Genomic DNA, 14,057 nt, shown 5'->3' on the forward strand with positions numbered 1-14,057 from the left:
AGTTGATCATTGAAGTTCATTTATGATCAGACGGACAAAGGTTTGTTTTATACGTCTGCTCCAAATCAAATATTGATCGGCAGCATCATAACATTTTGGATCATAGTCAATGACCTCATTTGACTCCAGCAGGTCAGACAAACTTTATCTTGATATGTTACTTCTGCTTTTCATGTAAAATAGTCCTCTCTCACATTCAAATTACATAAAAAGTGAATAAACATGCAGGACAGAAGGTTTAACCCAAGTGTGGTGGTGTTGTGTAAAAACAACCAAAAAAACGATTTGAGTTGGTTGGGAAGTCTTTTCTAAAAGCTACGACATGAACACAGTTTAAAAACCAGAGTACAGAGCTCTGAGTCCTGTGGGATGAAAGAAGAGAAACCAGTGACATTAAAACATAACTAAGGTTAAATGATTCACAAATTACTGAGAGCATTCATTACAAATATGTCAAACTGGTTTTTGGTTTTTCAGATCACACATCGCTGCGTGTCGTGTCTCTTCTATTTCTGGTTTGAAGCCGCCAGGCTGCATTTTGTTGTGCTGCATTAAAACACAGCAGGGTGGAGTTTTATTGTCTGACTTCACCTGGAAAGTCCCTGACAACCTGCACTTTGTTTTTTTTTTGGCGGTGAAACTTTTTGGAAAGTTGCCTGGTGACATGTGTCACACAAACACCAAAGGTGAAGTGAAGTGAAGTGAAGTGAAGTGCAGCTCTTTGTCAAAACACCAACTCCCTCTATCGACACATCAGGCTCAGTTTCACCATCAAGTCGCCATTTTGTCGTCTCCTCTCCACGCTGCAGCCACGAAATGGCGGCTAAGGTCGCACCGTCCTCGTGGACTCGAATGGCGACAAGATTTTTAAAAACTTGTTTTCTCTGCATCTGAATCTGAATGTGAGCTGCAGAGAGACTTAACCTACACACTCAAAACATCAAGTCCACGTCTCTGTGTAGGTTTAGCCTGCATGGCCTTAGTTCAGATTACACTGAATATATTGTTGCGTGTGTGTTAATGTTCACCAACTTTACATGAATATTGATCTTTTACCATCAACTTAAAGATAACTGACTCCTAAAATCCTGTCATCTGTTTAGTGTTGGTGTTATTAAAACCTTGTGAAAATCCCCCGGAAGAACTAATTAATAAATTATTATTCATTGTCTATAAACCTGTTAGACGTCATCGGCTGCTTCCCGTCAGTGTTTGTGGTGATTACAAAGGAGGGAGGGGTGAACGTAGAGATGCAAAGCAGCAGCCATCTTAGGCAAAACCAACCAGAGCACAAAATGTCCGACAGCGCTCAGACAACATGGTGTTAAGCTGCAACTAGAAGACGGTGAACTGAACCTGTGGGTTTATTAATGTGTTCACCCAGAGGAGAGTCATCGTCATGTACCCACATACACAACACTGTGTGTCTGTGTGTGTGTGTGTTTATGGGTGTTTGTGCTGTTTGCATAACCAGTCCAGCACCAGATTGCACCACCACCACCACATCACCGCCACCCAGCTGGAAAGTCCCGTCTCTGATTCTTTCACTTTCTGTGTTGGTGTCGGTGCCTGACTCAGCCAAACCCTCAACGATAAACACGAAGCGACGCCGACGCCCTGTGACTGAGGATGTTCTGGTCTCTGGCGCTCTTTCTCTCTCTGAGGTGGAGGCTCAGATTACATTTCTCAGCTTTTCATCATGTGCCATGTTTGATATGAAACAGATTGCCTTTAACATGAACTAACTAATGTGGCACATGAGGCTGTTGACTTGAGACCTTTACAGTAAATCTACTTCACTTTCAAATGTCATATCTTTTCCTTCTATCAGGCTTTAATAGATCAAGATTCAAATCAGGTGTCCTAGGCTACCTAACTCTCCTCTCCTGCACCTGCTCCAGTTAAAGTAAAGCATGTGGGGTCATTCCTATGTTCCCTCAGCCATATGTTCCCACATTTCTAACTTTTGTTGTCACTGAAAATTAGGCCCTATGTTCCCACAACCATTGGTTGGGTTTAGGCAATGAAGAAAAGAGTTGGTTAAGTTTAGTAAAAAGACCCGGTAGAGGCTAGACAGGCCAGATAGAGAGAGCCCAGATAGGTAGAGAGAGTCCAGTGGGAACATAGGGCTGAGGGAACATAGGCACGCTCCCAAGCAAGTAAAGTAAAAACAGAGTGTTTTCCTACCGTTAACCTTTCCCTCAGTCTGCCTGAGCTCTATGTTGATACCCATACCTGCTGCTGTTGGACTAGGCTCCTTTTTTGTGATATGTTGTTGCAAATAACTCTGTCTTTATGTTTTGTGTTGTGATGTTGTAAGTAATCGTTGCTATTAACCCTGTTTTTATATTCTCTCAATTTAATGTCCTTAAAAACCCTTTGCAGTACGAGTGTGTTGTTACATTTCTCTGCTTTGCCTTCCACCGCCTGTCTTGCTGCTTTGCCTGTAGCTGTTTGTTAACCCTTTCTGTCCCTGTCACTCTCTTGCTGTTTGTCCACATAGCCAGCATGTTTGTGTGCTGTCCCTGATGTGATTCATGTCTGTATAGTTGTGCTTTGTGCCACCGTCTTTAACCAATCCTTTTTCTTTCACAGCCCTCTCTCCCCTCCCCTTCCCTTCAAGAAGCTTGTGCCTCTTGTCAGGCCATTGTTGTAAATAAGAACTTCTTCTGATTCTGTCTGGTAAATAAAGGTTAGATAAATACAATACAATAAAATAAAAAGACACACACCTTAAGTAGGTCAAAGCAATAACTAAATAAAAATCAAAGCCTGATGTGTGTTTTATATTGTATTTCCTGTCCCTGGTGTTACACTGAGACAATAACACAGAGTCAGTGTGTGTAGCGTCATAGAAGCTGCTTGTTCCAGAAACGATCAGCTTCACTGTAACATCAGACTCACGTGGCTTCTTCTCTCTAAACTAAAAGTGATAGATGAACTGATGCAGCTTGAAGCAGCAAAGACGACACCGATGTAGCTTCTCCTCAGCTCATTACACTCTGTTTGACTGGTGCTTGAAATATGAGTGGGCAAACAAACAGCTGTGAAAAAGCCTGAATAATCTGATTTTGAGGGATAAAGTGATGTTGATAAGTCACGTGATATTATATTGTTTTATTTGGGGCGATAGAAACCACATACCAGTCACTTTATATTGTTTTATAGTCAAGTAAAGCCCCATGCACTGATCCTCTGTGAATCCCCTCACTTCCCCTCATCGCTGAACTAAGACGTAACCGTTAGTGTGTGGTTTCCCCAAAAAAGCATTCGATCAAACCCAAACCCACCCCACTCACATGATCAGTGGAGGGAAATCCCATCTGATTTTAGAAAAAAAGAAAAGAAAAGAAAAGAAAACAGACACACAGCCCTGAGCTGAACGACAGAGCAACAGCACCACGTTTGGTTGTGATCGGCATTTTTATCAGCAACCATGTGATTTCCTGGAAGCGGTGAACCTGGCCGTTTGGTAGAAAGTCCCGGGATTATCAGACGCCTCGGTAGCCTAAAGGCTGCAGCGTTCAGCGCTGCTCTTCACTGACATCTAGTGAAAACAGAGTAAGAAAATAAATATAAAACCCAACTGTGCTGAAAACTACCTCTGTCCCACAACAAAACCACAGTGGGTTGAGAAGTGGTTATCGACTGTCTTGTTATGCATCAGTGTTTTCAGAGCTCCTGTGATGTGTGCACATAGGAAACCAGTGGAACGTGAGTGGAGAGGCCACATGAAAACCCACTGACAGAGCTGTCACAGAGACACAGAGTTGATTTAGTAAAGAGTGATGAGCCTCCAGATAATAAACTCTATACAGGTCTACTCTGTATTACAGTAGCAGAGCGTGTGAACTACAGAGGCTTGGTGTCTTGTTTTAGTTTCTACAACAGAGAAATGAAAGTGTTGGTTCACAGGGAGAAGCAGCTGAGCGTCAGTCACAGGACTCTTCTCTCTCCACCACAAACAGCTTTGTCCCACTGAGGTTACACCAGGTCAGCAGCAGGGAGGGTGACATGGCATTTACTTCAAATAGAGTTGTAGTGAAGAGAAATGGGAAGAGCAACAGCACCCCATGAGCCCATGTTAGGCAACAGCTTCATGGTGAAACCAGACCACCACGTGGTTTCCTGTAAATCCCCCAGTCTGGTGAACCAGTTTCTGAGCTGCATCCTCACGGTGAAGTATCAATGATGGAGCTCCAGTGCCACCAAGTGGGATCAAATGAGAAGTGAATGTAGTAGTAGTAGTAAACCTTTATTTTACCAGGCAAGAATAGCTAAGAATACATTCTTATTACAGTAGGGCAGTGGCCTGGAGGAGGTGAAGACCTCCTAAGGGACAAGGGAGAGGGGGAGTATAACATTAAAATATAGACAATAAAAGCACATACAACAACAGTGACACAAAAGAAGAAAGAATAGATAGATAGATAGATAGATAGATAGATAGATAGATAGATAGATAGATAGATAGATAGATAGATAGATAGATAGATAGATAGATAGATAGATAGATAGATAGATAGATAGATAGATAGATAGATCATTTATTGTCTGCCCCAAGGGTAGCAGAAATTTGTCTTTGACAGGGCTCATCACTTTACATACACTCAATAAAAACACAATAAGGCAATAAAAACATTTACAAAAATAAAAAGCACAATAGCAGCAAGTCATAGAGACAATAAGAGAGACAATAAGCCAACATAACGCAATGACATACCACAAAGTGACAGTTAATTTGACGTACAGTGACATACAACAAGTTATGTGAGGACAGAGACACTAGACAACCTTAAATGAGATAGTAACAAAACAACAACAACATAAAACATTTAGCTCTGACTAGGGATGTCACGATTACTTGTTTTCACAATTAACTGTGGTATTAAACGCCACAATTAATTGATTGTAAAGATTCCTAAATACCGTCACTTTGTGAAAAAGATGATGTTGGAACCATATCTGCAGATGTGCACCAAAGTAAAGGTAAACACACGGATACTGGTCCATTTATCTGAAGTAACACTGAATTGGTAGGAATTTAAATGTTAGCGTGTCATTTGTATTGTGAAAAAAATTATTTAAATAAACTTAAACATTTGATATAGATGACAATTAATGACTTAAATATTTCAAACACTTCCCCCAGTGGATTAATACCTGGTCCTATATTAAGAGATTAGTAATGTCATTATATTTTGACTATACAGTATTTGATTTTACACATCCATAGTGATGTGAAATTTATTGATGCATAATAATCGTGATAAAGGTTATAAATTGGCCTCCGGGGGGGTCACTGGTTCCCAAAGCCACACCAGCCTTACCAAATGAATATGTTACAGTAACTGTTGTAACTTTTGATTGGATCGTCCAGGAGGAATGTATAGATTCAGGATCAGTAGTAATTGGTAATTTAAGCACATTGCCCACATAAGCAACATTTTGTCTGGTACTGGCACATATCCACAAAAACAGAAAACGGATTGTAGACCTTGTTTTGTTTTGTTTTTAATTAAATGATCTTGACAGGCAAGGCAAGCCAAGTTTATGTGTATACACTGTTTTTTACCAACAGTTTGTCTCAAAGGGCTTTACATCCCATCATAACAACATCCTCTGTCCTTAGACCCTCACATCCACTGAGGAAAAACTCCATGGAAAACCCTTTTAACAGGGAAAACCAGGAGAAACCTCAGGGTGAGCAACAGAGGAGGATCCCTCTGCAGGCCAGCTTAATGAGAGTAGTGGATGGCAGACTGGTTCATGAAGAGGACAGACTGGTTTAGAAGCAGGGGAAAGGAGGAAATGATGTGAACCTGATGTGTCCCCCAGCAGTCTGTAGCAGTGCAGCTATAGGTTCATCTGAACCAGCCCTAACTAAAAGCCCTGTCATAAAGGAAGGTCTTCAGTCTAGACTTAAATGTAGTTAGAGTGTCTGCCTCTTTGACCCATGGAGAGAGCTGGTTCCACAGTAAAGGAGCCCGGTAACTGAAGGCTCTACCTCCCAGTCTGTTTTTAGAGATACTGGGAGTCACTAACAGACCTGCATTCTGGGAGCGGAGTGCTCTGGTAGGACAGTAAGGAATGATTAGTTCTTTCAGATAGGTTGGAGCTTTATCATTAATAGCCTTATAAGTCAGCAGAAGGATTTTGAAGTCTATTCTAAATCCTACAGGAAGCCAGTGGAGAGAAGCTAAGGTGGGAGAGATGTGCCCTCTCTTCCTAACTCCAGGGTGATGTCATCTAGAGTAGCGATCTGATCAGAAAACGTGTCTCTGAGATGTTTAGGTCCAAACACAATAACCTCTGTTTTATCTGAATTTAGATGTAGGGAGTTAGAGTACGTCCAGGACTTGGTGTCTTTCAAACAATCTTGCTGATTGATGAGGGGACTTCTCATCTGACAATTACACTCAGTTATACAATGCAATAAAGCGACTTTTTATGTACTGTGACATAAAACATAGTCACCAAAATACAATTTTAGGCTCAATGGCATATAAATTAAGCATAATCCTAAAAACAGAAAAAAGAAAGCAAAGAAAGAAAGAAAGAAAGAAAGAAATTGGCCTGCCCTCTTTGATTTTTTCCATAGCCTATCAGAATATTCAAAACATCTATATTTCAACTCCAGTTGATTCCTCACACAGCATTGGTCTAAAATGGGAATAAAAAAGAATATTACACAGCAACTGTGTGAAAATTAAGACAGTTCTCAAAGATTAAAATTGTTTTCGCTTTTGAGCATTTTGAACATTTTTTTTCAATCCGGTATCTTGACACTCGAGACAAATTTGTTCTTTAGACCCTTATCTTCAAATTATAAGTAAAAACAAAACTTTCTCATCAATTTGAAATGACCGAGAGTCCAGGAACTCCACTGTGAAAACTAGAAACAAACTTTTTGTCACGTAGTTCAGATCAGTGGCCGCTAGATGACGACACAGCACAATATAATATATCTGATTAACCAGAGAAGCAGTGACGTGGAGCGGCCTGTAGGTGGCACATTACACCAGGAGTTCAGTCTGGTTCTTTATACAGTTTATGGTCTGGTTACAAGGTTACACGCACACTGAGGTGGAGGACTCACTCAGCCCCTGTTGAACAAAATTATTGTCTTTTTCTTGGCAGTTACTGTGGTCAAAACGATGCCACCTAAATCTATACAGATGGGTAGATGTTCTTTTCTCATGCTGTGCTAAATTAGGCCCTAATACCTAAATACATGATCATCCCTCATCATAAGCATCTTAATTCCAGGAAAAAGGGTTGTGATGATCTTGTTTCTGGGAAGAAGACTTGGTCCAGTCAGCAGCGATGACACCGGAGCAGCAGCTTACCTCACCTATGACACAGACTTTAAAAAAAGAAATAGAAATGTGAGTGATGCCAGATTGGATCCAAAATGTGTTTATAGGCCTACTTGTGATACAGGTATAGCCTAATTGTTACAGAGCTTTTCACTAACTTTAGAAATTATGTGAAAACACTTATGGTGAATGGATTGATGTGTATATTCAGTTAAAAAGGATTTAATAAAAATGTTTGGCATTTATTGGTAGTGTATTAGGAAATCCAGTCACTGTCTGGGGTTAGTGGTTTTTCTCTGTCTTAAAGTAATCAACCAGCCCTGTATTTATCTGTGTAACATGTTCAGGAAGTGAAATCATGTGTTGTAATTATGCACAAAGACAAGTCGCTCCTCTTCAGTATTTTCTCTGTGTGTTTCCTGCTGTGAGGATGAAGGGACCAGGCTGGGTTTGAGAGACACGCTGCAGTGATTAGAGACTTCCAACGGTTTCTGACTTAGTTGTTTTACACAGGAGGAGATAAACAGGAAGAGGAACAGGGGGATGAAGAGCCAGACGTTCACACCTGAGCCCGACAGGAACACACATGCACACGTGTCTCCCTCTCTCTCTTTCTTTCTTTTTTTGTCTGTCACTCTTTTATTTTGACCTGAACACAACACAAACAGTTGCTGCAGCCAAAGGCCCAGAGACATATGCTGCCAAAGAGATTACACACACAGGATTAGGAAGCATGTTAATCTCATTTCATGTCAGTGATCATCTTTGTTGATTTTATCTGTTTCAGCATTCAGGGGAGCAGCTGGTGCAGGTTTTCACATGAGGAAAACACACAAAAGAAAATTCTATAGATTTGCTCTTGAACTCTTCTTTACATCCAGAGAGAGTCTGTTTCCATTCAGGTGAATAAATCTTCACCTCCTCCTCCCTGCTTCCTGTTTTGAGATTATAACCAAGTGTTCCTCCTCTGGTTCACACATTTACAACTCACTTTGCATGACTACATAATGAAGTAGATGTTGTTGACCTGGATTTGGATAGTTACCTTCATGGAACTGTGAGCCCACGAGCTTTGGCTTTCAAATGGACTTCGCTCTGTGTCTCTATGTTTCTTGACTTGGCTTTTATCGTTCGATACACTATTTCTTACAGTAACATGAAAAATGTGTTTTAACAATCTCATTAATTCATGATGTGTCTCAGGTAAGACAACGTGAACTGAACATATTTGTCTAAGAAGCTCCGCCTCTTCACAGGTTTATATCACAACACAGGAAACGTCTGTGTACCATGTTGTGCTTTGTTTTGTCCTTATTGTCTAATGTTGTTTTAGTGTGAACCGCAGGACTGCGGATGGAAATTATAGTTTTAGAGCTAAATCTGGTGTATTTATATTTTGTGTGTTCATGAATATGCAGAGTCCTGTTACAAATAAACAAATAAATGAAATGAAATGGGAATTGTTCTGGAAAAACACAGCACATAGTAATGACCACCTTGGGAAAGGATGCAATTAATTACTGTAACCGGCTCCTAAAAGACACACATAGGCTTACTACACACACCTGTAGTGTGGTGTTTGTCCTCCTGACTTCATTTATAGTTTCAGTGTAACTTAGATTTAAGGCATGTGACTGTTGTATTTCAAATGCTACAGGTAATAATACTGCATATAGAGCTGCTGTGGTGAAAGTAGACATTCTTAAAGCAACTATCTTTTAGAAATCTGTGTTTTCTGAGGATTAAATGCTTGGTGTTAATATGATAACATATTGAAGACACATTGTGGGTCATACATGTGTGTTATTGAATATAAGCTTTGTAGGGCTAATAATGTGAACATCATTGTTGACATATTAACTGTGTGTATATGTGTGTGTTTGTGTGTTAGAGGCATGAAAGTCTGAATGCTTAAGCAGCTGACAACTTTTCAAAGAGAGTGTGATGTTCAGGACACAACAACACAACACAACAACACTGAAGAGGAACTGTACATGCACAGTGTTGCTGTGTGTCTGAACAGTGCAGCTTGCATCAGTTGTCAAAGGAGCTGTTGTTGCTAAGGACGACTCAGCAGACTCAGCGATGGACCAGTGAACGAGCTGAGTCCTCCATATAGGACACACATGACAACCACGCACAATTTGTAACATGCAGACAATCTGTACAGTATATGGAACATCTATTCATGACAGCTGATGCCAACAAAATGTGATTCTGGAGTTGTTTTTTTTGTCTTTACTATCATTTATGTAGAAAGTCTGGCAGCCGATGACTCAGGGCTGAGGCGTTGTGAGGGACGGAGCTTCCTTGGCAACCGTTTCTGGGCCGATTGTTGTCATGTGACAAGCTGGTGCAGCCAAGCGCTAAGAAAAACACAGAGAGAGGGAGGGAGAGAGGGAGAAAGAGAGGGAGCACAGCTGATGAGTCAGAGGAGAATGATTCTGACGTAATCCACCGAACCTCCTTCCTTCCAGCTCTCCTGCCTGTATAATAATAACTTTTATTTATTAGCGCTTTTTCAAATGCTCAAAGACAGTTTAAAAATCATAAAATACAGCAATTTATATTGTAATTCAGTTCAAAACAGCAGAGACAGTAGCCTATAAAACACAGAAAACAGTATAGAACACACACAAATTATATATTAAAAGCTAATTTAAAAAGTTTAAAGGTCTGGCTGTTCCTGATGGAGGTCCAGGTCAAAGCCTGGTTCCTCATAAAGATACGGCAACAAAACATAACATGACATAAGATTCTGTGCATTTCGTTAATCCATACCTTATGGTCTTGCATGGCCAAAATGATTGATGATCTCTTTCCAGGAACAATGACAATTCTCATTTCTTTTACTGCTTTTTCCACAGAGTCCAGTGGACTAAGTGGAGATGTTATAGACACCATGCAACAGGTAATAACTAACACCTTCTGTCTGAGTTTTAACCATTAGCAGATGAGTTACAGCTCCCTGAACAAGACAAGAAAACAGAAGTGCAATGATCAAAAGGGCACAGGCACAAACACACAACTTTCAATAAATGCAGCACATTCAAAAGATTGTACAAAATATGTCTCATCTTCGATAAATGAACAAAAAAAAAACAGAAGAGCTGCACACATCGGTGACATGATAACTCATTTAAACTCAATTACAGCTGCAATTCTTGCACTCAGTGCAACTTCACCACCAGAAGTAAATATTTCAATCATCCACAGAGTGGCAAATCTATTAAAACCAGGGGCAAAATTTCATGCTCCACCACTAATGTAATTTATCTGTTGAAATGTCCCTGTGGACTGGCTTATGTAGGTAAGACCTGTAGATCCTTAAAGGCCCGTATAGCTGAACATCGCAGTGCGATACGCACAGGAGACATTAAAAGTCCTGTTGCGAGACATTTTAACAGCCAGAACCATCCTGTAGCTTCCCTCCGCTACATGGGCATTGAACAAGTTCTCCCAAAAAGAAGGAAAAGAGATTTAGAGAAATATCTCCTCCAAAGAGAACTTTTTTGGATTCATTATCTTCAAACCCGAGCCCCGAAGGGGCTCAATGAAGACTTTTCTATTAAACCCTTTTTGTGAATGTGCTTTCTATCCTATGTATGGTTAGCCTATCATTGCCTTGTGCACACCTATGTACATGAATGGATACTATCTTTGATTATTTGTGATGCATGTTTTTATTATTTGCAACACTAACTGATGTCCCCAACATATCTTTCAGGGAAGCTCCTGAGACTTATGTGTCCAGCCCATTTTGCTCGCCCATGATGCCCCAGGTTTGGGCTTATACTCTGATTTGCCTACATGATATACCATTACCCTCAGGCTCAGTAGATATTTAATATTGTTCTCTCTTGTCTGATGAAGGCCCTTCTAGATCTTATAAATTTTTTCCCAGTATAGGGATGGGGTATGTTCCACCGAACTCCTTCACCCTGGAATAACATTTGTTTTTTGATATTGTCTGGGCCAGTATGTTTATAGAATATGTTTATCCCTGCACCGATATTTTTTTCCCCTCCTTACATAGAGAAGGGGAACCCCTTTGCTGATTTATAGCCTATACTTTTATTCCGGGCACCCCAGACCCCTTAAAATTGATGTATTACAAAGATGTATTAAAGCAGAAGTAAGTGGTCCGGTTGTTTTGGCTAATGCTGCGTTCCAGGCAGGCTTTTGAAATCGTAAATTACAGCTTCAAGTCACAACTTACGACTTTGTAGCGTTCCAGGCAACCCACTCGTGTTTTTCCGACCTGTTTTACCTGTGAAAGTCACTATAACGGCCACTCGTAACTTCTGACCCGTGAACTCGTACCAGATTTAACTGGTACCACTTCACGGTCGGAAAAATACGAGTTTCCTTGAACGCACCATAACAGTCCTCGTCCCTACATCGCCACATTCACGGCGTCCCTTGGCTGCACACACAGCCCTGCATGCCGTTCTCTCTCCTCATTGGATAAAGGTTGTAGGATACAAGGAAAGTTTTCTCCTGGGCTCAGAGCAGAGCAGAGTGACTGACAGACCCGTGTTTCAGACCAAACACTCTATAGAAGTGATTGCTGTCGGAAGATACAACTATTTAAGACTTAGATTAACACAAATATATCACTTACTTCTGCTTTAATTGAAGCAGGGAACCTTTCTGTGTAAATATTTCCCTCTTCTTTTTTCCTCTGTGTGGGAATAGATAAGAGGTGTGGTTTGTTTTTGTTTATTTAAGTCATTTTTCTTTCGGATTCCTATCATTTTGCATATGTTTGTTTAATTTCATTTAAAAATGGTCGACATGTGTCTATGTATTATTTTACACTGTATTTGATGACCATGTCGTCAACTTATTGTCAGACCTGGTGGTGTTTCATTCACCCACGCCCATGGGTGGATCCTGTGTATCTACTTAATGAACACCTGAAAGCATTTGTCTTAATTGACCTGACGAAGAGCGCACTGCTCCAAACGTTGTCCTTTTTATAGTCCTCTAATAAATGTTTGTACTTTTGGGAGCTCATACAGTGTTGCCAGTCCTTTCTTGTTTTTGATCTTCTATAAAGACATTTTTTGACCAGATTGCACAAACTTGTCCACATGCAAACAAAGAAATTTAGACCAGAATCAGAAGTAGGCTAATGCCTCCATCATTGCTGTGCATGCTTTATTTTTGCAGTAGAACTTAATAGAATTGGAATATATGGTAATTTAAATAACAGAAAGATGATATAAATAACTGTAATGGGAAATGTTGATAGCCTATAACTTGTGTATGCCTATGCAAGACTGTGTAACCACAGACTGTTCGAAGTAACAGTACACCTGGTTGTGTAAGAAACCTGTGTGTGAACTGATGAGAACACATGTGGACAACATGTGGATGCTTTTTGTTTCTTCTAATGATATGTGCTGTTCTTCTGACCTGTGGAGACAGAGCTGTGAGCTACAGTGACATGGGCTTGGGGAGGTTGAGCAGGTGAAGACTCAGGCTGGAGACAATCCCATGAGAGAGTAGTATCGTATTTTGTCTATTTCATGTGTTTTGGAACGATGAGACTGTGGCCCTGGGAAACATCTTCAGGCCACTCACTCACTCACTCACTGCGCTGCTGCTCGGTTGTGTTTGTTTGAGTGACTCCATTCATGAATGTTTATTAAAACTCAAGAAAGACAGCTGACGTGTGAAGATATTCTTTTTAATTCTTTATTGAACAAAGCAACATTTTTTGCCACCACATAACAAAATCACAATGTCCTTTAAAAAGAAAGTATATCACAAGACCTTTTCACAGTAAACTATCTGGCCAAACCAACTCTAAGTAGAAAAGAGCCTGTCATACAAATGCAATAGCCTATAACCAACAGGATATTAGAGTTCAGTGTCCACTATCACTATCACTATCATTATATATCACTTTCACTTTTCTGTGAATTGATCCCTCAGCACAGTGTAAAACACAAGAATCAAACATTTGCCTAATATTATTTGCCTGTGATAAATTATTTTCTGCATTTGTGTTTCAGATCACAGTAACAGCCGTGGGACAAACTCACCATTGATCGGTCAGCTGACCAGGCTGTAGCCTATTGTGTGAGTGGGCTGAAGTTTTTTTTAAATTATGATTTTGATAAAGACTACAAAAACAAAGAGTAATATGACTGCATGTTTTGAAGATTTTAATGCGGCGGACAATGGATGGATGGATGGATTTGAAGATTTCAGTTCTTCTTTAGGTTGTTGTTTTCTTCCTGCATGTGGATGAAGCCTGAATTTCTTTTACTGTAATCCTAACTGTGAATATATTTTTTAGGATTTGTGTAGGAGAATTGTGTTTATGCACAGACAGATAATAAATTGATAGATAGATAGATATTTAGATAGATAGATAGATAGATAGATAGATAGATAGATAGATAGGTAGATGTCGTTTTGTCTGGATGACATGCTGCTTCTCTTCCCCTATCCTTTATCACATGGCAGACTGAGCTGCTCTCTGATCAGCCTCGTGTATTCACGGTGTAAGTGCACTGCAAGGCGATGCGTCCTCATGGAAACACGCATGCGCACATCTGGTTCAGTGGCACAGACACAGAGACCGACAGCTCTGGCCATCAGGAGTAAATAGACATTAGAAACCAATGGAGACAAACTGACTAACATGAACCGAGAAGGACTATCCCGACTGTACATGGATTATCATTATCATTGTAGAGGAAGTTTGGGAAATAGCACAGTCAA

Source organism: Trachurus japonicus, chromosome 11, assembly GCF_045865225.1.
Source record: "Trachurus japonicus isolate A0001 chromosome 11, Traja_1.0".
NCBI classification, from domain to species: Eukaryota; Metazoa; Chordata; class Actinopteri; order Carangiformes; family Carangidae; genus Trachurus; species Trachurus japonicus.